The sequence below is a fragment of the Pinus tabuliformis genome, chromosome 2_2, assembly GCF_031772625.1.
Source record: "Pinus tabuliformis cultivar Carrire ecotype Pingquan chromosome 2_2, CPIR1, whole genome shotgun sequence".
Lineage (NCBI taxonomy): Eukaryota > Viridiplantae > Streptophyta > Pinopsida > Pinales > Pinaceae > Pinus > Pinus tabuliformis.
Genome location: NC_142300.1, coordinates 831,144,167 through 831,170,606, shown reverse-complemented (window position 1 = coordinate 831,170,606; position 26,440 = coordinate 831,144,167). Strand labels below are relative to the sequence as shown.

The 26,440-nt window shown below is 35.1% G+C and overlaps 1 pseudogene; it reads right to left on the bottom strand.

The window, feature by feature from the left end:
• Positions 1-3,287: 3,287 nt before the first annotated feature.
• On the bottom strand, positions 3,288-26,186 carry LOC149195550 (putative serine carboxypeptidase-like 23; annotated as a pseudogene).
• Positions 26,187-26,440: the final 254 nt, after the last annotated feature.

Here is a 26,440-nt window from a genome sequence, read left to right as displayed (position 1 = left end):
AAGTAGTTTGGTGCCTACTATGGATTAATGCTCACATTTACCAATCATTTGATTTATATTACTTAGTTAATATTTATTGAGCGGAAAATTTCATTATACAAAAGTTGACACATGCTCCTTTCAAAATAAAATTAAAATTATATATAAATTAAAAACAATGTCCGCTACAATTAAAAGAAAAAATCATATCCATTTTTTGCTAGTTTTAACTAAAAGCATTATAAAATAGAATTATAAAGACTCAATAACCTCATATTAACTATGCTCGCTTGGTTATATGTTGATATTACAAGCCAGTATGAAGGATATGTGGTAAAAATATTTCACGCTCTCTCTCAATCATAAAACACTCTCTAAATGAATATATAAAAAAACTAAAACAATAACGAATATATATGTTTGTTTCCTGTGGAGTTGAGAGTTGTCGTGACAAGGTTGTGCGATAATGTTATTATCAATATTAAGATCACTAAGGATCTGTCTAAGGAGATTAAATCTAATATTGAAGTCAAACAATTGTGTCCCTTATCTGGTAGCATTTTTTTCATGTATATTGATAACTTAGAAGAGTTTTGGAAGACAGAAGTTCTCACTCTTACTAGTATGGTCATAACTCTTCTCCTTTTATGTTGACCATATTGTTCTTTTGACAAGGAACCACTATGTTCTTGACAAGCAACTCATATGTATTCTCTAAGATGAATATGACTATAAACAGTAACAAAAATAAAGCCATGATAATTTAATCTAGAAAGATGACCTATGATACTTTCATTTAAGGCAGCAATTCCTTGGAGGAAGTTCCTTCATACAAATATCTGGGAATTAACATCCATCACCGTTCAATATTATAGTATTGATAAAAGGGTAAATTGAGGTTGAAATCTTACTATGGGCTTGAAAGCATTGTAAGTAGTGAAATCTTCGGATTTGGGGTAAAAATAAGCTTCTCTTTAAGACTCTTGTTGCTCCTATTATTTCATATGGATGTGAGATTTGGGGTTGTAGGATATATATAAAAGAATTTTATAGCCTACAATTTCAAAATTAAAGAAAATACTTCCTACCCTATCCTCATTATGAAGCACCATTTCCCCCATTGAAACCATGGATATGACTAGGTATCTCATATATAAGAAAAAGCTATACAACATGGATGTCAAGAGGTTTTCGAAAATTGCTTATAACTCTAGCCAAAACCCCCACCTTGGACCTTGGACTCAAGCAAGGGTGACATAAGGATGCCCAGTCCTCGCTTGACCATTTGTGTATAAAGGAGGAAATCATCTTGTAGAATTCAGGTAGTATTAAAAAAATATTAATTACAAATTTGAGGAGAAATTTTGGGGAAATAAATATCTGGACAGAAAAATGAAACTAAGATATTATAAGGAACTCATCAACCCCAATCTTAAACACCAAAATTATCTTTTTCTTGATTGATTAAGAAGAAAATGAATATTGCCAAGATTACAACTAATTCTCATTAACTTCATATTGAACTTGTTATTACTCAATTTTCCAAACACTCACATGAAAGAGCTTCTCAAGTGTGCAATCCTAGGATAATTGAAGATGAAAATAACGTTTTCTTAAATTGGTCATATTATACTCACATTCCATCTAATTTTCAAAATATCTATCATACTACAAACTTTTTTGACCTTTTAACTTAACAAGATTATTTTAGGCATATAAGTAAAATGTTAATAAATTATATTTAATTTATTACCTTCTTAATAAGAGGGAAGAGTAAAAAGAAGGATTTTATAATTCATTTAATTTCTAATATACAAGTGATATGCAACATTTAAATAATATTAAAAATAATAAAAAGATTTAATGTATATTATAAACAGAATATTTCAATATAAGGTTAAGTAATGATGATGAACATTTAAAGTAATGATGATGAATATTTAACAATATTTCTGTAAATAAAATATTTCAATGTGCTAGAAACACTCTACATCTCCCTTGTATTGTCCCTAAATAAGTGTAAACATTTAGATGTTAAATTATTATCCCTAAATGAGTGTAAACATTTACATCTTAACTTAATATGAAAATAGTGTTATAAGTATTAGATAAAAAATAATAATTATAAAACATATTATAAAAAATAGAAAAGTGATAAAAATAATAAGTAAATTCCATTCAATTTATCACAATGCAATATGCCTATCAGTTTAAATAATTTAAATATAAAAGCTAATAATATATAAAACGTTAATAAATTTAAATTAGTAAAAGCATAAGCTATAATTTTATTATTTATATGTTGGTGGGACTAGGGTAATTAAAAATAAAATAAAATGTTAGAGTATTTTAATTGTTTTTTAAATGGTGGAAATGGATTCAACACCATCAAAAACCTATGGGACACCCAAAATCCTAAAGTTTGACAATTGTGATAGTTGTGACTAAGATTTTCAAAAACATATGCCTGATTTTATCATAACCTTGATACAATTTCCATTATTTTGAAAGCTAATTTGTGGATTTTTATACTACCCTTTATTTTATCTGTAACCATCTTATTTTAAAATTTCATATTCAAATTTTATTAATAAACATATAAAAATTAAACATTCACTATAAATCTAGTAAAAAAGTGTTCAAATTTGAACCATGTAATGCAAATAATCAAGTCAAGTGACCAAAGAGATTATAAAATTATTGAATATAAAAAAACTAATATGCTTCTCTCCCATCCAAATAATTTTTCAAATTTTGCACTTAAACCAAATTGCTTTTGATCCTGGCTAAATTCTGTGACACTTGCTAAATTCGTTATTAAAACTGATAATTACTGACGTACCATGTTCACATCAAATGTTGTTCGCATCATATATTAGTAAAGTTTATAACTGTGAGTGAGAATCACCAAAATATAACTTTGTTGCTTTTAATTTTCATTTTAGCAAATAGTTTATTGAAGCTTATCATTCAAAGTAGGCATCATTTTATTCATTTGTTTAAAATTCTGAGCATATTACAATTTCAAAATGAAATATAAATTCATGCGATACAAAGATTCCAACAGTTTTGGATCTTTATAGTAGTAGTTTCACAAATTTTCGATCAGACAACAAATATACCTGGTATACAAAGATGGTTAAATAGCCTAAAATCACCGTGGGTCTAGATATCGCACTAAAATGTATCTAAAAGTATTGCTGAGGAGATAACTGGGGAAGAACCATTCTTGAGCATGCAAACTCGACTGAGCGAGAATGGTTATGCATGCAGACCAAATTGGAAAAGTTTATTGGAGAAGAATCAAATTAACTTGGCAAGGGCTTCCCACTCAAAAAGCTTTTGAACAACGTTAAGGCCCTGGACGGTTGAAATTCTGGAACTTGATGCCCCGCCCCACGAACGGTGGCAAATGTCAGTCCCTTGTAAATTACAGTATATCCTCCCACCTGCACGAATTTTGACGTGGAATCGGAAAATTTCTGCACATAAAGATCAATCTTCTCAGAACTTTATATGTGAAATTAATGACAGTTCAATCTAATTACCTCGTCGCCATCAAGCCAGGGGTACCATGGAGTTTCAATTGGAAGTTTGAGTTTATTAATGGAGAATCTTGTTGAGGTCACGGGCACTACGCTATCAGTGTCTCCACTGAAAACCAAACAAAAAATTCAGAGATCGTTATAAAATAACAAACTTGTCATGCACCGCGGGGAAGAAGTCATTAAAATTCATACCTATAGATAAGTATTCGCAGGCCAGTTGGAATAAGGTGGCGGCTATAGATTTCTAACATACTTGTGGGATCGTCGTTCCAATAAATATTACCCACGATATCACTTGTAACACATTGCAAGAAATCAAAATGAATTTCCAAAGGTAAAACAAACTTGGTGGGTGTTTTTGCTTTGAACTTAAAAATAATTTATTATTATTAATTTGCTTTAAGGAGTCTCACCTGCAACTCCACCAGGCTGTTTCCTTTGCATGTATGGCTTTCTGAACATCGGGTCTATTAAGATACGAGTGTACGTAGTTACCAATGCAAGGATCATATCCAGGAATTTCAGCTTCTTCCTGCTTTTCACACAAGTATGTTCAATGAAAATTTGAGGCTATAGAAGCTTATTTAACTCACATATAAATTTATCTAGAGTGATTTTGAAGACTTGTCATTTTTTTTTCATTTAGATTTATTTCCTGCATAACCAAAAAAAACTGTTTAAAGCTTATATAAGTGTATTACTGTAATGACATTAAAATTTCAACCATTATATTATATAAATTTCTAATTTACACACCTTGGCTTGGCCGGATGAATTAGTTGGACATAGGGGAGCAAAGATGTCATATGGATTGATAATTGGCTTGACTGGGAATACGAGATCGAGACCAGAGCGACATGTCCCCATCTTTGATTTGATTAGAGCTTCATAAGTTTCATCCGATATTAAAGCATGTGTCCACGCGTACGTAATTTGTCCAAGTTTATCTGTCTCGCAGTTCATTATGCCGTTTCCCACCTGCAGAAGTTCAATGAGTAAACTTGAAATTGATTATATACTCTAGTTTCAAAAATTCTGGACTTGCACGATGGATTTTAACATAGTTGTAAATTTTAATTTTATTGTTGTGCTTGGAAACGCGCTTCTTTATTGTTACAGTAATTATCATATTATTTGTCTTGGGTATCATTTAAGGTGGTTAATGGTCCACTTGTAAATATTTGGAAGTTTACTAATAACTAAAAATGTAGTGTAAGGAAAAACCTCAATAATGTTGTGTAACCAAAAGCCTCAATGTGATATTAAAATTTTTACTATTCATTGGTAATCAAGTACCCGAACTAATTGCCACCCTTAGACATATTACTAACCTCCTAGTAAACTAATTAGATTTGGAAGTTTATTACTAACCTCAACTACATAATATTGTGGCGTAACCTAAAACCTCAATATGATATTAAAATATTTATTATTCAGCTCAATATGATATTAAAATCTCATTGGTAATCAAGTACCTGAGCTCATTGCCACCCTCGAAACATATTACTAACCTCCTAGTAAACTAATTAGACTTGGAAGTTTATTAATTTGTTTTGATGTAATGGAAAATTTCAACTGATTTGTCCCACCACTCAATATTTTTGCCTCGTGAATTGTTTTTATTTTAGATCGACAAACTCTGTTTTGAACTCACCATTACTCCTTTGAAATTAATGAAAGATGCCTGCGACAACCTTTGGTGGTGTAAAATTGTTGCAGCCAACTCTGGAACGTAATGTCCTACAATCATGGTCCGATACTCGGCGTTACACTCACAAAAATATCAATATTTCTGTATAAATCCAACGCGTCTTGCATTTATTCAGAATATCACAGCTTTCAGGAGAGGTATGTTTAATAAAAGGAATGTATTCAGAATATCACAGCTTTCAGGAGAGGTATGTTTAATAAAAGGAATGAGTATCACAGTTGCATTTATTCAGAATATCACAGCTTTCAGAAGATTTCAAGAGAGGTGTGTTTAATAAAAAGAACGAGCATAACCGTTTTCAGACAAATTCAAGGACGAGTCTGTTTAATATACAATCTTCACATAAAGACCAGCAATATACAATCCTCACATAATTTGACTCCCTACATATCATTTTTGAAAAAAAATAAATTAAATCTCTAAAGATATAGTCATTTTCAAAATTTCCATAATGTCTTTATAATCTTCCAAAGCCTCGTAGAAACCATTGGATAAAATAACATTATATTATGTATTATTACCAGCATAACTTTCGCCTGCTATGTAGAAATCTCGAAATCTATACTCGGTAAACCTGTTGAACCAGTTCACCAGGAATGCATACGCGTCTTTAGCTGGAAAAGAAACAAAGGTCATATGTTTAAATGTATGTTTAAAGGTCATAAATTTCTACAAGACTAAACACTTCACAAATTACCTGTTCGTTTATCACCACTCTCTTTATAATCAGAGCTCCTGTTTGAATAAGAGAATCCAACACCGGCAGGGGACTCCAGAAACAATATATTGGCCACTGCAGTAAGAATGCATGGTGATAATATAGACGAAAATTTATAACCTGGAATCAATTCCAGCGTAATAGAAATACATGATGAAGGATGCACACTCATATCTAGGTTAGGAAGAGGATGATAGGTTGTGGCTAACATTTACTGATTGAGATTAAATTGAAATTGATTTATAAGAATTTTAAAAGGTAAGGACATTTTCTACGTTCTTTATCATTTTATTTCTCTCGGATATTGAGAGAAATTTTGGAGAATTATAATAATTTTATTGAGTTAAGAAGGTTAGTTCTGTGATTAAAAAAAAATCATTCATGTATAAAAATATCTTATTTTCAATTTTAATAAGGTTATCATTTTTTCCTGATCTTAATTATTTAGAAAAGCACACATTTTTATTATAAATCTTATAAAGATTATTTTTATTTTAGTAATATTTATTTTCTTCACATAATTGTGATAATTTATATTTTATAAAAAAAAAAAAACTTTTTAATAACTTGAATTTAATAAAATTTCTTATAATTATTGAGTAAAAAAATAATAATAAATCAACAATATATCTTAATAATATAAAATTATGTTAATTTTAAATTTTTGAAAATAAATAGAGATGTATAAATATTTGCAATAATATGAAATTTGAATGAAAATTATATTTAGTACTTGGTTATACATATTTATTATCATTTTTAAATTAAACCAAATTTATAATTTAATTCTAAAATTATAATCAAATCAAATACTAAATTGATATATGTAGATGATAAATTGAGTTATATTTTTTTAAATATATTAAATAAATTATAATATCTAAATAATATATTTATATTATATAAAATTAATTTACTTTTCAATTATATATTTATTGAGATCAATTTAAGTTTATTTTGACTAAAAAAAATTATTTATTTTTTTTTAATATTTTTAATTTTTAAGTAATGAGATGAAGAAAATCTCCTTATTGGGTGATAAACAATGTATTGGAAGGAGTACCCACTTTCACCTAGCTCAATAGAGAACAGAGGTGTGGGTACCACTTGTCTATTAGTCATGATAAAAATGTTTGATCCCCCATCATTTCCCAGCATGTACACATTAATGAACAAGGGTGGTACATATAGGAAGTTTATTGATGGCATGTGGATTTTTATAAAGTTGGATGGTAAGTTTAGCAATTGTTGTTTACAACTTAGCAGTTTGGTCTCAACTCCACTTAGTCACTTTCTGCTTAGCCTTGTATGGCTCCTTCTTGTTTCCTTTTATGCAATCAATAAATGTCTAGTTCTTCTTAGCCTAACCTCCACCTTAGTGGAGTTAATTTCATTCAAGACTAAGGAATCAAAGAATGAACATGGGTAGGCAGTGTGGTATCTCTTGCCTACATGTGCTTGGATATAGGTCTTTTTTAAAATGTTTCTAGATGTTATCTCTTCAATTTTTACTCATTCAAGTTATTGGTTGCATGTTACTTTGATTTCACTGTCTCTATTTCTTGTTGAGTTCTTGGTTCTCACTATTGTCATAAGTTTATATCTTATCGAGAATTTCTAGAGGCTTATGGAATTCCTTATGGCCACCTTCCCTATTATATGGTCATATTTCTTTGGCCACTTTCCCTATCGTATGGTCATCTTCTAATTCCTTGTTTTGGAGGGTCTTTTTAATGTAGGGCATCCATAAAACCAAGTTGACCGAGAGGTCAAAATAATTTAGTAGAGGAGTTGGTTCATTGATGAGTAAATTGTTAAGATCGAGTTTGTTTTTTGCCATGTAATTCATTAGATTTAGATAATTGTTGTAATTAGTCTAATTATGCCATGTTTCGGCTCATCCGATCTTGCTTTCAAGGATCTAGAGCGATGTCAAACATATGTATACATTTAAAGTTTTAATGAATAAAAAAGAAAAGAGTTTGGGGTGTGAGAGTGCATTAAATTAAGTTAAACCAATCCTTTTGCAGTTATATTATTTTCATCCTTAACTATAACTATAACTATATATATATATATATATATATATATATATATATATATATATATATATATATATCTCTCTCTCTATATATATATATATATATATATATAAAGTGTAAGTGTTGTAGGGGTCTCCGTTACGCCCCCAGGTTTTACTTGAATTCCTGTAATCGGAGACAGAGATGCCCACACGAACATAATGGCCCTTGCAGAATCCTCCATTAAGAACTCAAAAACCTAAGCTGAGTCACAGTGTACATGTGGAAGAGGCAACACTTATTTTATTTTTTATGTGAGTCTGTCTATTGATAGAGGTCACAAAGACGGAATCAACTTTTCGTCAACAATGTTGGAGGTGCTACACACCTAGGACCTTCATTACTGGCACATGCAGACACTTAGTTGGAGCATTCACTGACATGCAAGGCTTCAACATTGGAATCTTCACCAGATTGGTGCCTTTTACTGTCCATGCATGCATGGGACTACATGCAAGATCCTTTCTGCATGATTTGCTCCTCCTTTCACTCTGCAACTGGCTAGCTTTCTTTGGAACTTGCTGTAGGTGTCAAGTCCTCTCATTGACCACTACTATGGCGCATTACCTTGGAATCTTCACCAAGTGATGCGTATTAGTGGACTCACATGTAGTATAGCATGAGCATTGTAACCTATTTTCTGTTATCAATAATTCTTTTTCTTCTTTCGATTTTTTTGTAGTGTTTTTGCTCTGCAAAGCTGTGTGTTCAACTTTTACTAGCTAGATTCATCTGTGCAGGTTTTCTAACACATTTACATGGTATCAGATTCCATAGGTTGTTAGATAAAAGGCGCACCAGTACTTTATTTTGTAGGTATTACAACTGGGAGATCAAAGATCGATAGAAAAATGGAGTTTCCCGAAGCATCAATCCTAACACCGTACAACTATCACAAATGGAAGGACCAAATGGCTCGATACCTTCATCAGAAAGGGTTGTACTAGATTACCATGGCTGCAGAAGTGGAACCCACTTCAGTCATAGAGAAATCCAAGTACCTCAACCACATGGATGAGGCCCACACATCCATATCCATGTGCATCTCCCCAGAGTTATAGTTTCATCTATCTATCTGCAGTACTCCAAATGAGATTTGGAAAAAGATTGAAGAACTCTACAGGAAACAGGATGAGATGAAAGGAAATCTGCTCAAAGTGGAGTTTCTCTCATTAGATCCACAAAACTATGACAAAATTCAAGACTTCTTCACCAAATATAATGATCTATTACTGCAACTCAAGGGTTGTGGAATTGAAAAATCCAAGGAGGAGAGTCGCCAAGTTCTCTCTATTATGTCAAAGCTCGGACCACAATACTCTGTCTTTGTGTCTACATTTCATTCAGTAAGGCTTGCAATAGGTAAATCCTACACTATTCCTTCTCTCAAAGAGTACATGGAGTCCCTCACTTTTGAGCAAGATAAACTCATTGGCATGGTGAAAATCAAACCTCCAAAAGTGCATGCACTTGCTGTGCATGATGATAGACACAATAAAAATCACAGATCTAATTCAAATCAGAAAAATCAACAGCAGAAAGACAAGGGAAAAGCGCATTCCCATCCAAAGAAGGAACGGTACACCAAGCCCTTCAATGACTCCTTTGGCTCGAGATATGAGAAAGGGAAGAAAGGATACAAATGCACCTACTGTCACTGAGGATTCCATCTAGAATCCTCCTACATGAAGAAAAAAATTGACCACATGGCAGAAATCCTTCAGAAGCACGACCTTGGGGACCACATCCCTCAGGGCACCAAGAAGTAAACTAAGGATCTGCCACACGGGAAAGGTAAACATTTTCATGCTTTAGTTGCAATTAACTCTTCGCCTGATGCATGGATTATAGATTTTGGTGCATCACAACATATGGCTACTATGAAGGAAGTCTATTCCTCTTTCAATGCATGCAAAGGACCTCCCATCCTCATGGGAGATGACTCACCTATTGAGGTCAACAGAAAAGGTAGAGTGGAACTTTTACACGAATGCTTTGAAGATGTGCTTCATGTTCCAAAACTTTCAGTAAACCTACTTTCAGTTTATCAGATCACTCGTGTCGGCACCGGAAAGTGAGTTGAATTCACTCCAGATGCAGTGAACATATATGACCTACATAGTAGCTCCAAAATTGCGACTGGTGAGGTAAACAATGGAGCTAGACTGTATACATTTTCTAAATTTATTAAATCTGAATCCTCCTTATTGCTTACACATGCTAATGATAGTAGTAGGCTTTGGCACGAGAGGTTTAGTCACTTAAATTATAGGTATATGCAACAGCTAAGAGAGCATGATATGGTGGAAGGTTTTCCAAATATTAGTTTCTCCAAAGGCATTTGTGAAGGGTGTGTCCTTGGCAAACATCCTAGAGAAAAGCTTGACACTCACAAGACTCATAGAGCATCCTCTCCTCTAGATCTGATCCATGGTGATCTCATGGGGCCTTTTCCTCCTCCTTCCATCAACGAAGCAAGGTATGTGCTTACATTTATTGATGATTTCTCACAGTATACTTGGGTGTATCTTCTCAGGGCCAAATCTGAAGTTTTAGTGCACGTTGAAGATTTCAAAGAACTAGTTGAGACACAGTCAAACAGAAATATCAAAGCCCTCTGTACAGACAATGCGGGGGAATATGTTAACATAGCACAAGAACCTTTGCCTTGAGTCTGGCATATAGTTGTAGCACATAGTTCCATACACTCCGCAGTAGAACGTAGTTGCTAAGAGAAAGAATCGATCTCTCAAAGAGATGGCTTCTTGCATGCTACATGCTAAGTCACTACCTCATAAGCTATGGGATGAAGCACTTAATTGTGCTAACTACATCAAGAATTGATCTCCTGATATATCTATTAGGGATTAGACCCCCTTTGAGGCTTAGAGTGGCACTAAACTAGAGGCCACCCACTTCCGTGTTTTTGGATCTTGACAATGGGCCAGGATCCCCTCTGAAAAGAGGAAGGCTCTTGATTCATAGAGCATTGAGTGCATATTCGTTGGATACCCTGATGTTGTGAAGGGATACCGACTCCTGATTTCCTTTATGGACAAGCTCATCATTGAGAGAAGTGTCCAATTTTGGGAAAGTCACTCACATTCACCTCAATTGCCACATGCAGACACCTTTTATCCACCTCATGACTGATCTGATGACTCACTACACTCAGATGTAGATACATAGCATGCAGATGTTGGGGTAGAGCATGCAAATGTAGAGACAATCTTTAGATACAAATCCAGTGCATGCATATGATGATCCACATCCAACCCAGATAGAAGTGAATCAACTTCCCCTGTCATAAATCAGAGAACAGGGAACTTAAGTGAGATATATGCACAAAACCACCTAGCTACTAGAAACGGTATTGTGGGGGATAATTTTCATCAGCAGAGGACTAGCTCAGAGTTTATTGAGCTTCCTCTTGCCCTCACTGCCACTGAACCAACGCCATCCTTGCATTGCCATTTGGTTTAGTCTTATGATATGCAGCCTTATGCTAAAGCTACTAGACATCCCTCTTGGGAGTTCGACATGGAGGAGGATTACAACTCCCTCCTCGAGAACCAGACCTGGGATCTGGTCCCCCTTCCTTCAGGAAGGAAACTTGTCTAATGAAAATGGGTCTACAGGACTAAGAGTGTTGTAGATGGGAAAATCACCAAACAGAAAGCCAGGCTAGTAGCCAAAGGCTTCCAGCAAGTGCATGGCATTGATTATGATGAGACCTTTTCTCTGGTAGCAAAGATGGATTCCATATGCTTTGCACTTGCCATTGTAGCTGCCTAGGGGTGGTAAGTACATCAAATGGATGTGAAGAATACCTTTCTTCACAGAGACCTATCTGAGGAGATCTACATGGAGCAACCACATGGTTTCATTCAGGATTTATCTTTAGTCTGTAGACTAAAGAAGTCTCTCTACAGCCTTAAGCAGGCCCTGAGAGCTTGGTATGCAAAGATGGATTCTTTTCTCTTATCTCAAAACTTTGAAAGATGTAAGTCTGATCCAAAGGTTTACATGCTCAAGACACATGACTCTCTTCTTATCTTAGTTTTGTATGTGGATGATCTCCTGATCACCGGCAGCTCGGCTTTAGCCATTGCTGCAGTAAAGAGGACCTTGCATGATAGGTTCTTAATGACGAACATGGGTCCATTACACTTCTTTCTTGGTCTTGAGATTAGCCAGGATGCCACAGGCATTAAAATCTCTTAGGCTAAGTATGCGCAGGATCTTCTTTGGACATTTCACATGACTGACTGCAAGCCAGCAACGACTACTTTTCTGTTTGTGGTATGCCTTGAGGATGGAGGTGACACTCCATTATTTGACAGTACTCTCTACTAACAGCCAATGGGGAGCTTAGTGTGCCTCACCCACTGCAGACCAAATCTCTCAAATATGCAGTAGGGGCAGTTTCCAGATATATGCAAGAGCCACATGAGCTACACTGGAAAGATGCCAAGCACATCCTCCAATATGTGCAGGGCACCATCACCTTTAGGATTCAGTATGCAACAAGATCTCTATTGAATCTCCTTGGCTTCACAGATTCTGATTGGGTGGGCAACAATTTTGATCACAAGTCCACCTCCAGATATCACTCATTCTAGGGTCTGGCCCTATCTGTTGATCGAGCAAGAAGCAGGTTGCTATTGCTCCCTCTTCAGTTGAGGCCTAGTACAGAGGAGCAGTCAACATCACCATTTAGGCTCTCTGGCTACAACACTTCCTCACTGAGTTGGGCATCCAGTTCCACCATCCCACTGTCATCTAATGTGAGAACTAGAGAACTCTCAAATTTTGCAGGGATCCAGTACATCAGCAGCAGATGAAGCACATAGAGATCCATATGCACTACATCAGAGACTTAGTACATGATCAGGTCATTGATTTGTAGTTCTGTCCTTCAGCAGAACAGATTGTAGACATCTTCACCAATACAATCACTCAGCAAAAGTTTCACTCTCTGTGTGATCGTCTTGGGTGAAGGACATAGTTGCTTACCAACTGTCTTTTCTTCTTCTTTTCTTTCGATTACATTATATTTTGAGGGGGGGTTTTTCAAACAAAGTTTACCCTCTTTCCTCAATTTTAGTACAAGTTGCACTATATTTTGGGTGACCTTTGGCCTTAGTTTCCGGATCCCATTTTCTATTTTTCCCCATAGTGGTATTCAAGGGGGGTGTTGGAGGTATTACACACCTAGGAACTTCATTATTGGCACATGCGAAAACTTAGTTAGAGCACTCATTGACACGAAAAGCTTCAACATTAGAATCTTCACCAGATTAGTGCCTTTGACTATCCATGCATGCATGGGACTACATGCAATATACTTTTTGCATGATTTACTCCTTGATTTTCTCCTCCTTTCACTCCGCAACTGGCTAGGTCTCTTCGGAACTTGTTGTAGGTGTCGAAGCCTCTCATTGATCACCACTATGGTGCATTACCTTGGAATATTCACCCAGTGATGCGTATTAGTTGACTCTCATGTAGTATATCATGAGCATAGTAACCTATTTTCTGTTAGTCAATAATTCTTTTTGTTCTTTCGATTTTTTTTTGGAGTTTTTGCTTGGAAAAGCTGTGTGTTCAACCTTTACTAGATAGATTCATCTATGTAAGCTTTCTAACACATTTACAAACAAGTATTCACCAAAAGGCATTTTCTTAGGTGACGTGTCCTAGATGGTCTTCCTCAAGAAGAGTAAAGGAGTAATGCATAAGTGAAGCGTTGGTGTGATGAGAACTTGGGCTAAGATGGAATCCAACTAACGAGAGGTCTGCGAAGGAAATATTGACTCCCTCCGAAAGGACAAGGTATGTGTACTATTAGAAAGCACTAGGGTCAACCTTTAACAAAAGTAGGGGACGTCATTTAAAGTGAATATTCATGTCTCAGAGTCTGTCTCCTAGAGGGTAAAGTTACTGTGTAATTTTGGATAGGTCGGGTTGCTATGTCTCAATAGATGAGGAATTGTGCACCAAGAGAGGGACCCAAGCCTCATGGTCTAGTCGTATTGTAGGAAACGGATGGGGGAGCTAATAAGGTGTCTATTAATGGAAGATGTCAGTTGTGGTGGTTCTAGTTTAAGTTTCGGGGCTTTAATATATATATATATATATATATATATATATATATATATATATATATATATATATATATATATATATATATATATATATATATATATATATATATATATATATATATATAGATAGATAGATAGATAGATAGATATAAAGTTACGATCTCCATCATTTGGTATTAGAGCAGATCCTCCATCTACTCCAAAAACAATTTTTTGGCCATGGCGCATAGATTTGGACGAGATGCAAAAGGAGTTTAGAGAGGAGAAAGGGCTAGATAGCCAATGCTGAAGTGATGAGAGCTATGCAGTAGTTGGAAGAAAAAATTGCAGTCATGGAAACTAGCAACTAAAGAGAACCTAAAGCTGGAGATGCAAGTAACAACAAAGAAGAATCTCCAGACGAAGAAGAAATTGAAGATCCTATAGAAGACAAAATATTAAAGGAAGTTCTAGAATCTATCAAAAAGGTGAAGAAAAATCTATCTTCTTACATTGGCAGCATGAATCTAGAGGAGCTCATATACTCAATGACTTAGATGGATAAGTTTTTTCGAATATGAGGAGATGGATGAGAAGAAGAAAGTTAAGTTTATTGCCACCAAATTGAAGGGACATGAAACTTTATGGTGGGATGGCGTAAAGGTTGAAAAAATAAGGAAAAATAAGAAAAAGATTAAGAGTTGGGAAAAAATGGTTGTGAAGCTTAGAGGAAAATTCTTGCCAAATTACTATTAACTCACTTTACTCAAAGCACATGCAAAATATGATGTATAGATTGATGATTATTATGTAATACACATAAGAGTTTTATAAGGCTAATATTAAGGTTGGATATGTAGAGGAGCCCACAAAGAAGATAACTAGATATGTTAATGGTCTCAGGCTGGACATCCAAGGTGAAATCACCGTGTTATCATCCATAATTGTGGAAGAAGCATACCTGTTAGATTGGAAGAATAAGGAGAAGCTTGCAAGGAAGCCTTCTTGCCAAGGAAGAAGTATTACTAGAGGAAGAGGACATCAGTCAACTAGAGGAAGATCTACAACATAAAAAGATGGAGATAGTAGCTCAATTCCAAAACGAGAGTAAGAGGGAGACTTCATAGGCTGAAGATCCTTTTCCAGAGGATGAGGAAGAGGTAGAGGAAGAGATATTTGTTGCTACAGGTATGGAAACCTTGGACATATGGCATATGAATGCGTAGAAAACAAGGATGCAAGCCAGAGAAGTGTTGTTGTTTCCCTAGTATAAGGAGGGGAACCAAAGGTACAAGAAGCAAAAAATGTACCAGAGATAGGAGGGTCTCTATTAGTTAAGAAAGTGTTCTTGAAGTCAAATAAGGAAGTTTTTGAACCATCTTAGAGACTGACTTTGTTTATAACTATTTTCAAAGTCCAAGGAAAATGTTGCAAGATGGTGATTGATAGTGGCAACAAAGACAACTTGTTGTTTACATATGGGGTAGAGAAGTTAAATTCAAAGAGGATGAAGCACCCAACACCTTATAATGTGTCATGGATTCAAAAGGGCCATCAATTGTTAGTGAATGAACAGTGTGAAGTGGAGTTACAGATATGAAAATATAAGGATAAAGTCCTATGTGATATCATGCCCATGGATGTGTGCCACATTCTATTGGATAGACCATGATAGTCTGATAGAGATGTTCTACATGGTAGAGAGAAGAGCCAAATTACAAGGTTGTATAGATCATTACCAATTCTAGATAGACCATGGGATTCAATAAACATGGACTTCATATTAGGTTTCCCAAAAACTCAAAAGGGTAATGATGCAATATTTGTTGTAGTATATTTATTGTAAAAAATGGCCCATTCCATTACTTGTTTTAAAACCAATGGTGCTACCCACGTTACTAACTTGTTCTTTAGAGAAGTGGTGATATTACATGGAGTGAACAAGAGCATTGTGTTAGATAATGTTACTAGATTCTTCGTGAATTTCTACAACAATCTATGGAAGAAATTAAGGACAAAATTGAGCTTTCGTTAAGCCTATCATCCTCAGACAGATGGATAGACCAAGGTAGTTAATAGGAGTTTGGGGAATACCTTGAGGAGCCTAGTTGGAGATCATCCCAAGCAGTGGAATCAAGTGCTTTCCGAGGCTAAATTTTCCTATAATGATTCTCTAAACATAATCACTAGTTGGATTCCTTTTCAGATTATGCATGGGATGCATCTAAGAGGAGTGCATGACTTGAGAAGAGTCAAACGAAAGAAGTTCAACAAGAGAAGACTTTGTTACAACTATGCACGAGATCCATGAGAAAGTAAACAATGGCTACAAGAAAGCAATCTCAAATACAAGTCCAGAGTAGGTCTCAAGAGGAAAGAATAGATCTTTGAAGTGGGAGACTTAGTATTGGCACATTTGAGGGAAGAAATATTTCCTAAAGGAGATTACAATAAACTGAAATTAAAGAAAATTGGTCCTTTTAAAAATCCTTCAAAAATTTCCTGCCAATGCTTATGAGATAGAGTTGTCGCCAAGGATTGACATATGTCCCATCTTCAATGTGGCAGACTTATATAAGTGTCATCTAGGAGAAGAGGTGCAAATTGTAGATGAGAGTGAACAATGACAAATTCAATGGAAGAAACAATTACCAGTAATTGTGCCTTTACAACTAGAGAGGATTTTAGAAAAAATATTAATTAAGAATACCACAGGAAAGGAATTTGACAAGTATTTTATCAAATGGAAGGACCATCCAGTAGCTAATGAAACTCAGATGACTTCCACATTAGTATAGAAAAGTGGTAGAATTGTTGGATACCTCATGAGCAAGATCCCATGGAGATTTTTTTGTTATGTGGGAGTATGATGGAGGGGCATCCATAAAACCAATTTGATCGAGAGGTCAAATTTTTTTACCAAAGTAATTGGTTCTTCAATGAGTGGATTGTTAAGATAGAGTTTGTTTTTAGTTGCTATGTAATTCATTAAATTTATCTATTTTTTATAATTAGTACAATCATGCCAAGTTTGGGCTCATCCAATCCTATTTTTAAGGATTTGCAATGATGCCAAAAATATGTATATATTTAAAGTATTAATAAATAGAAGAGCTGGGAGTGTGGTGTGTGAGAATGGATTTAATTAATTTAAACCAATCCTTCTGTAATTATATTTTTTTCATCCTTATATATATAGATATATAGTGTAAGTGTTGCATGGGTCTGTATTACACTTGGGTTTTATTTTAATTCTTGTAATCAAAGATAGAGGTGTCCAAACCAAGATAATGGCCTTCAGATAATCCTTCATCTATAGTGTAAGTGTTGCATGGATCTTTGTTACACTTGGGTTTTATTTTAATTCTTGTAATCAAAGATAGAGGTGTCCAAACCAAGATAATGGCCTTCACATAATCCTTCATTAACAACCTAGCAATTAGAGTTGAGTCAGAGTGTACAAGAAGAAGAGACAAAACTTAGTTTAGTTTTTTCTGTTTTGATAAGAGTTTGTCTATTGACAGAGCAACGGGGAGATGATATCAACTTTCAATCAATAAGTATTCATCGGAAGGAAATTTTCAGGGTGACATGTCTCAAAGGGTCTTATCAGGAAGATCAAATGAGAAGCACATAAGGGAAGCGCTCGGGTGGCAAAGACCCGGGCTAATGTGAAATCCATCCAATGTATAAAGCATTTTGGTGACACAAAGTTTCTTTATTGGTGCATAACTAATGAGGGGAATGCGAAGGAAATGCTAATTCCTCCAAGAAGGACGAGGTATGTGTAGTTTTAAGAACAATCAAGTACAGTATTTGACAGAAAGCAGGGACAACATTTAACGTGAATATTTATGTCCTAGAGTCTGTCTCCCATAAGGTAAAGTTATTGCGCACTTTTGGATAGGCTAGGGTGATGTAAGGTCAGGGTGACTTGTCTCCGAAGATGATGAATTGAGCACAAATATAGGGACCCAAGTCTCATGGTTCAGTCATATTGCGGGAAACTGGAGGAACGTCTAAAGAAATGGAGCTAATAAGGTGCCACATTGATATATGATATATGCATGCTTGGTCTTCATGGCTATGATAAAAGGCTTGAGCCAGCGGTATTTGTAAAAGGTAAGCCCCTCCTCTTTTTGAATATATATATATATATATATATATATATATAGATATATATACATATATACATATATATATACATATATAAAATTTATACAAGCCCCAACACTTAAACTAGGACCACCACAACTGATATCTTCTATTATATATATATATGGCTCTGAGGGCTATATAATAGAAGATATCAGTTGTGGTGGTCCTAGTTTAAGTGTTGGGGCTTGTATAAATTTTATTTTTATATAAAATTCAGGCCTACACCACCATTTATGTGGCCTCTTGATTCTTCTATTCCTTGATTTTACTAACTACTCCAATGTTCAAACCTCTCACCCCTCTGGATCATCATCTACCCCCAGTATCTTAGTCATTCTCTTCTTGTGTAGCCTCTCCTTAGTCCAACTTCCCCCGTGCATCGACATCCATGACATGACAACTTGCTCGCTACCACAAGGGCTATAATAACCATGATAGTTTTGTTAGTTCTCAAGCCCATTTCTGGGCTCAGGATTTGGTATGACATTATCATGCCAAGACTGCATCATAAATTCAAGAAAATTATGATTGATAATGGATCTTAGTTTCATCTTGAATTTATCATAATGGATGATTCTCAACACATGAACAATGAAGTTTTAACATCCTTGGCAAATTGGCCACTAGAGAGAAGGAACACTCGAGGGTGCAAAAACAATATTACATACCATTGGCCTATATTGGCACATGAAATCACTACTTGGTAGGATTCTCCATGAGAGAACAAAAGGGCCAACCAAGAGGTTTTATTATATTTGGATGAGATATAGATACAACATAGAGACATCGTTGAACAATTAGCCACATAGAAGTAACTCTAGCTAGTGACAGAGGACTTCCGGATAACCTACAAGCCCCTCCAATAGAGGCTTCTACTTTGTCTTGATATGGTTTTACTAGCTTACAGTCTTATTATGCATCAAGGATACTCTATATTTTTTGGTTTATTCAAATTGCTATACATAATATGTTATTAATTGTTTTCTTATAAGACCAATTAAAATAGTTTCTAGTCTTTTTAATGATAGGATTGACTTTTCAAAAGAATCAACTAACATAGCTAACATGAACTTTATTGCACACCAGGAGAGTGACCCAAGTCTCATGGTCTGGTCGTATTGCATGAAACAAATGAGGGAGCTAATAAGGTGTCTATTAATAGAAGATGTTGGTTATGGTGGTTCTAGTTTAAGTGTTGGGGGACTTATATATATATATATATATATATATATATATATATATATATATATATATATATATATATATATATATGGTCTCCATCAGTTGGTATTAGAGAAAATCCTCCATTTATTCCAAAAGTAATTTGTTGACCATGGTGTGCAAATTTGGACGAGATGCAAAAGGAGTTCAGAGAGGAGGAAGGCCTAGATAGCCAATGCTAAAGTGATGAGAGCTATGCAACACTTGGAAGAAAAAATTGCAGTCATGGAAACTAGCAACTAAAGATAACCTAAAGCTCGAGATGCAAGTGAGGAGGAAGAAGAATATCCGGAGGAAGAAGCAATTAAAGATCCTGTAGAAGACAAAAAATTAAAGGCAGTTCTAGAATCTATCAAAAAGGTGAAGAAAAATCTATCTTCTTACACTAGTAGCACGAATCTGGAGGAGCTCATATACTCGATCACTAAGATGGATAAGTTTTTCGTATATGAGGAGATGGATAAGAAGAATAAAGTTAAGTTTATTGTCACCAAATTGAAGAGACATGAAACTTTGTGGTGGGATGGCATAAAGGTTGAACAAACAAGGAAAAATAAGAAAAAGATTAAGAGTTGGGAAAAAATGGTTGCGAAGCTCAGAGGAAAATTCTTGCGAAAGTGCTATCAGCTCTCTTTATTCAAGCACATGCAAAATTTGATGTAGAGATTGATGATTATTATGTAGTACGCATAAGAGTTTTATAAGGTGAATATCAAGGTTGGATATGTGGAGGAGCCCAAAGAGAAGATAACTAGATACATTAATGGTCTCAGGCTAAGCAACCAAGGTGAAATCAGTGTGCTATCACCCAAAATAGTGAAAGAAGCATACCCATTAGATTTGAAGAATAAGGAGAAGCTTGCAAGGAAGCATTCTTTCCAAGGAAAAACTACTACTAGAGGAAGAGGACAACAATCAACTAGAGAAAGGTCTACAACATAAAGATAAGGAGATAGTATCTCAATTCCACAATGACAGTAAGAGGGAGACTTCATAGGCCAAAGATCCTTTTCTAGAGGATGAGGAAGAGGTAGAGGAAGAGATATTTGCTGCTATAGGTGTCGCAAGCTTGGACATATGACATATGAATGTGTAGAAATCAATGATGCAAGCCAGGGAACTGTTGTTGTTTCCCTATTATAAGAAGGGGAACCAAAGGTACAAGAGGCAAAAAATGTACCAAATATAGGAGAGTCTCTATTACTGAAGAAAGTGTTCTTGAAATCAAAGAAAGAAGTTGTTGAACCATCTTAGAGAATGACTTTGTTTCTAACTATTTTCAATGTCGAAGAAAAATATTGCAAGATGGTGACTGATAGTGGCAAAAAAGACAACTTGGTGTTTACATATGTGGTATAGAAGTTAAATTTGAAGAGGATGAATCATCCAACAACTTATAAGGTATCATGGATTCAAAAGGGTCATCAACTGTTGGTGAATGAACAGTGTGAAGTGGAGTTGCAGATAGGCAACTATAAGGATAAAGTCCTCTGTGATATCATGCCCATGAATGTGTGCCACATTCTATTGGATATACCATGATAGTTTGATAGAGATGTTCTACATGATGGGGAGAAGAGCCGAAATACAAGTTTGTATACATCATTAGCAATTCCAGATAGACCATGGGATTCAGTAAGCATGGACTTCGTATTTGCTTTCCCAAAAACTCAAAAGGGTAATGATGCAATCTTTGTGGTAGTATATTGATTTTCAAAAATGGCCCATTCCATTACTTTTTTTAAAACCAATGATACTACCTATGTTACTAACTTGTTCTTCAGAAAAGTGGTAAGATTACATGGAGTGCATAAGAGAATTGTGTCAGATAGCGTTACTAGATTCTTTGTGTATTTCTAGAGAAATTTGTGGAAGAAATTAAGGACAAAATTGAGCTTTCATTAAGCCTATCATCCTCAAACTGATGAATAGACCAAGGTAGTTAATGGGAGTTTGGAGAATATCTTGAGGAGCTTGGTTGGAGACCATCCCAAGCAGTGGAATCAAGTGATTTTCGAGGCTAAATTTTCCTATAATGATTCTCCAAACATAATCACTAGTTCGATTCCTTTAAATATTATGCATGGGATGCATCTCGGAGGAGTGCATGACTTGAGAAGAGTAGAACAAAGAAGTGCAACAAGAGAAGACATTGTTACAGCTATACAGGAGATCCATGAGAAAGTAAACAATGACTACAAGAAAGAAATCTCAAATATAAGTCTAGAGCAGGTCTCAAGAGGAAAGAACAGATCTTTGAAGTGGAGACTTAGTATTGCCACATTTGAGGGAAGAAACATTTTCTAAAGGAGAATACAATAAACTGAAATTAAAGAAAATTGGTCCTTGTAAAATCCTTTGGAAATTTCCAGCTAATTCTTATGAGTTAGAGTTTTCACCAAGGATTGACATATCTCCCATCTTCAATGTGGTAGACATATATAAGTATCGTCCACGAGAAGAGGTGCAAATAGTAGTTGACATTGGACACTCACAAATTCAATGGAAGAAACAATTACCAGCAATAGTGCCTTTACAACTAGAGAGGATTTTAGACAAAATACTAATTAAGAAGACTGCAGGAAAGAAATACTACAAGTATTTTGTGAAATGGAAGTACCATCGAGTAGGTTATGCAAATTTGATGACTTCCACATTAGTATAGGAAAGTGGCAGAACTGTTGGATACCTCATGAGCAAGATCCCATGGAGTTTTTTTGTTATGTGGGAGTATGATGGAGGGGCATCTGTAAAACCAATTTGATTGAGAGGTCAAAATTTTTTACCAGAGGAATTGGTTCCTCAATAAATGGATTGTTATGATAGAGTTTGTTTTTGGTTGCTATGTAATTCATTAAATTTATCTATTTGTTGTAATTAGTTCAATGATGCCAAGTTTGGGCTCATCCAATCCTATTTTCGAGGATTTGGAACGATGCCAAACATATGTATATATTTAAAGTATTAATTAATAGAAGAGCAGAGAGTGTGGTGTGTGAGAATGGATTGAATTAATTTAAACATGTCCTTCTGCAATTATATTGTTTTCATCCTTGCATATATATAGTGTAAGTGTTTCATAGGTCTGTGTTACACCCAGGTTTTATTTGAATTCTTGTAATCAAAGATAGAGGTGCCCAAACCAACGTAATGGCCTTCACATAATCCTTCATTAAGAACCTAGTAGTTGGAGCTGAGCCGAAGTGTACAAGAAGAAGAGACAAAACTTACTTTAGTTCTTTTTTGGACAAGAGTTTGTCTGTTGACAGAGCCCGGGGAGATGATATCAATTTTCGATCAATAAGTATTCGTTAAAAGGAAATTTTTAGGGTGACATGTCTCAAAGGGTCTTGTCAGGAAGATCAAACGAGAAGCACATAAAGGAAGTGATTCGGTGGAAAGGACCCGGGCTAATGTGAGATCCATCCAACGAATAAAGCGTTGGGGTGACACAAAGTTTCTTTATTGGCACATAACTAATGAGGGGCATGCGAAGGAAATACTAACTCCTCCAGGAAGGATGGCGCATGTGTACTTTTAAGAACAATAAGGCACAATATTTGACAAAAGGCAAGGACAATATTTAATGTGAATATTTAGGTCCTAGATTCTGTCTCCCATCAGGTAAAGTTATTGCGCACTTTTTGATAGGTTAGGGTGATGTAACGTCAGGGTGATGTAACGTCAGGGTGACTTGTCTCGGAAGATGATGAATTGGGCACAAAGATAGGGACCCAGGTCTCATGGTTGAGTCATATCACGGGAAACGGGAGGAAAGTTTAAAGCAATGGAGCTAATAAGGTGTTGCGCTAATATATGATATATGCATGCTTGGTCTTCATGGCTATGATAAAAGGGTTGAGCCAATGGTTTTTATTAAAAGGTAAGCCCCTCCTCTTTTCGAATATATATATATATATATATATATATATATATATATATATATATATATATATATATATATATATATATTTGGCTCCGAAGGCTATATAATAGAAGAGGTGCCGCACTAATATATGATATATGCATGCTTGGTCTTCATGGCTATGATAAAAGGCTTGAGCCAATGGTTTTTATTAAAAGGTAAATCCCTCTTCTTTTTGAATATATATATATATATTTGGCTTCGAGGGCTATATAATAGAAGATATCAGCTGGGGTGGTTCTAGCTTAAGTGTTGGGGTTTATATAATTTTTCTTTTTATATAAAATTCAGGCCTACACCACACTTTATGTGGCCTCATGGTTCTTCTCTTCCTTGATTTTACTAACTACTCCAATATTCAAACCTCTCACCCCTATGGAGCGCCATCTACCCCCATTCTCTTAGTCATGCCTCTTCTTGTGCAGCCTCTCTTTAGTCCAACTTCCCCCTTGGATCAACATCCATGACATGACAACTTTCTCGCTACCATAAGGGCTACAATAACCATGATAGTCTGGTTAGTTCTCAAGCCCATTTGTGGGCTTAGTCTTTCGTCCGACATTATCATGCCAACACTGCATCATAAATTCAAGAAGATTATGATTGATAACGGATCTTAGTTTCATCTTGAATTTATTATAATGGATCATTCTCAACACATGAACAATGAAGTTTTAACATCCTTGGCAAACTGGCTACCAGAGAGAAGGCACACTCGAGGGTGCCAAAACAAGACTTACACACCATTGGCCTATATTGGCACATGAAATCACTACTTGGTAGGATTCTCCATGAGAGAATAAAAAGGCCAACCAGGAGCCTTTATTATATTTGGATGAGATATAGATACAACATAGAGATATCTATGAACAATTGGCCCACATAGAGGTAACTCTAGCTAGTGACAGAAGACCTAGAGACAACCTACAGACAAGCTACAAGCCCCTCCAATAGAGGCTTCTACTTTGTCTCAATATGGTTTTACTAGCTTATAGTCTTGTTATGCATCAAAGATGCTATCTATTTTCTGGTTTATTCAGATAACTATACATAGTGTGTTATTAATAAATTTCTTATAAAACCAATTAAAATAGTTTCTGATCTTTTTAATAATAGAATTTGATCTTTGAAAGAAACAAGTATCATTGTATATTACTATTATAATATTTTTAGATTCAAAATCTCCTATTATACTGTTTCTATGATATCCCTACTAGTAAAAATATCACTAAATTAAGAAAAAAAAAACAAAATTAACCAAATATACATCAAATATAAATAATTATGATTATGGTTAAGATTCTTCTTACTCAATTTTTTAAAAATAAAATTGGGAAAATAACACATAATACTCGTCATTCTTATTGATTGAAAATTATCCATGTTCGGAGATCTTCTTTTAGATTTCAAACGTGGACAGACAGTAGCAAACACTGTAGATTATGATCGGACTCTATGCCTGAATAATTATTCTATGATAATGTATTGTATATTAGAAACAGCACCAATAAATTGGGTCAAAGGGCATAATTATTTCAATCTACCTATTTTATCTTATTAGATAATCTCACAAGGACGTTGGTGCTTATTTTATCTAATCAGATGAATCGCATAAGGACGTTGGTAATTTTTTGTTTCCAGCCTATCCAATTTGATCGTATCTACAGAGAACAGAATATGACTGTTGATTTTTTTGTCAAATTTTTAAAATCTTGTCAAAATTAAAACAGTGTCACTTTCTGTGAGTAAGAGATTTCTGTGCTTTCTTTTTGTTTAGGTTACTATAAAGAAGGGGTATCCAATTTTTTAGTCTGGATGAATAACTCACACCAAAGAATATAAATGTGAAATACAAGGACCTCCAGAGATGATGGAAGACTAGCATGCAAAACTATATAGAAGATATAAACGCAGTAGATAGGATAAATAAACCTTATATGTATATGGTCTGGGTAGAAAAATACCATGGAAATATGGACCTATGAAATTATAGGTTCTCTTTTATTTTATAATGATAAAAAGTGTTTTTTTCCTCTGAAAAAATAGAAGAAACAGCACCGAAAAATTCCATACTAGCCTTGGTTCCATGCGTAAAGATTGAAGTGAAGCGTTTTTCCATCTGGGTTTACGCGAAAGGGTCCTAGTTCCTCCATTGCTCCTACTCCAAATGACGAACATCCAGGCCCTGCGTCGGGATTACCTGTTTGTGAGTCACGACGAAAAGTGGACAATAGAAAACCAGATCAAAAGTAAAAAAAAGAGCCAATATTAAAATGAATTCACCGCCATTAAGCCAGAGAACAAGGGGCTGCTTTGAGGCATCGCGTACGGCCTCCGTGAAATAATAGAAAAGCGCTCTGCCTGCATTGGCGTCAACTGTTACATATCCTGAGTATTGTCTAAATTTGATGCCTTCTGGCTGTCCCGGGAGGCCATGGGGGAGATAATGGGCTTCTTGCAGGTGACCCTCTTCTGTATCTGTCAAATATTCGGAATCATTCTTAAAACTAATCAGGGCGTCATCGAAATCCCATTCTGTACTCTGTACGTTATGGCCCCTATATCTTCGCTCATTGAGCGACGAACGCAGTGCGTCTCCTTGAGTAAACCTATGATGAGAGGAAGCAATTGCCGTGTGCAAAATGACATAGAAGATTAAGAAGTCAACTGCCAATACTATCCCCATCTTTGGCGAAAACAACTATGGAAACGGCTGCAGAACTTACGATTTCAACATTTCCTGAAATGGGATGTATCATTTATAGCTGGAGGGTGTCCATGCCTGCCCAACATGGTCCTCGCAAAAGTCCGACAGAGATTAACATGCAAGTTTGACCATTGCAATTAATTCGGTTTCGCCCACCGAAACAAACTAACTGAAGTAGGAGAGCGATTAACATGCAATTTTGACCATTGCAATTAATTCCCTTTTGCCCACCGAAGCAATCTAACAGAAGTACGAGAGCGAATGAATTGTTTAGACGATTAAGAGGGGTAAGGTATTTTTTTTTTA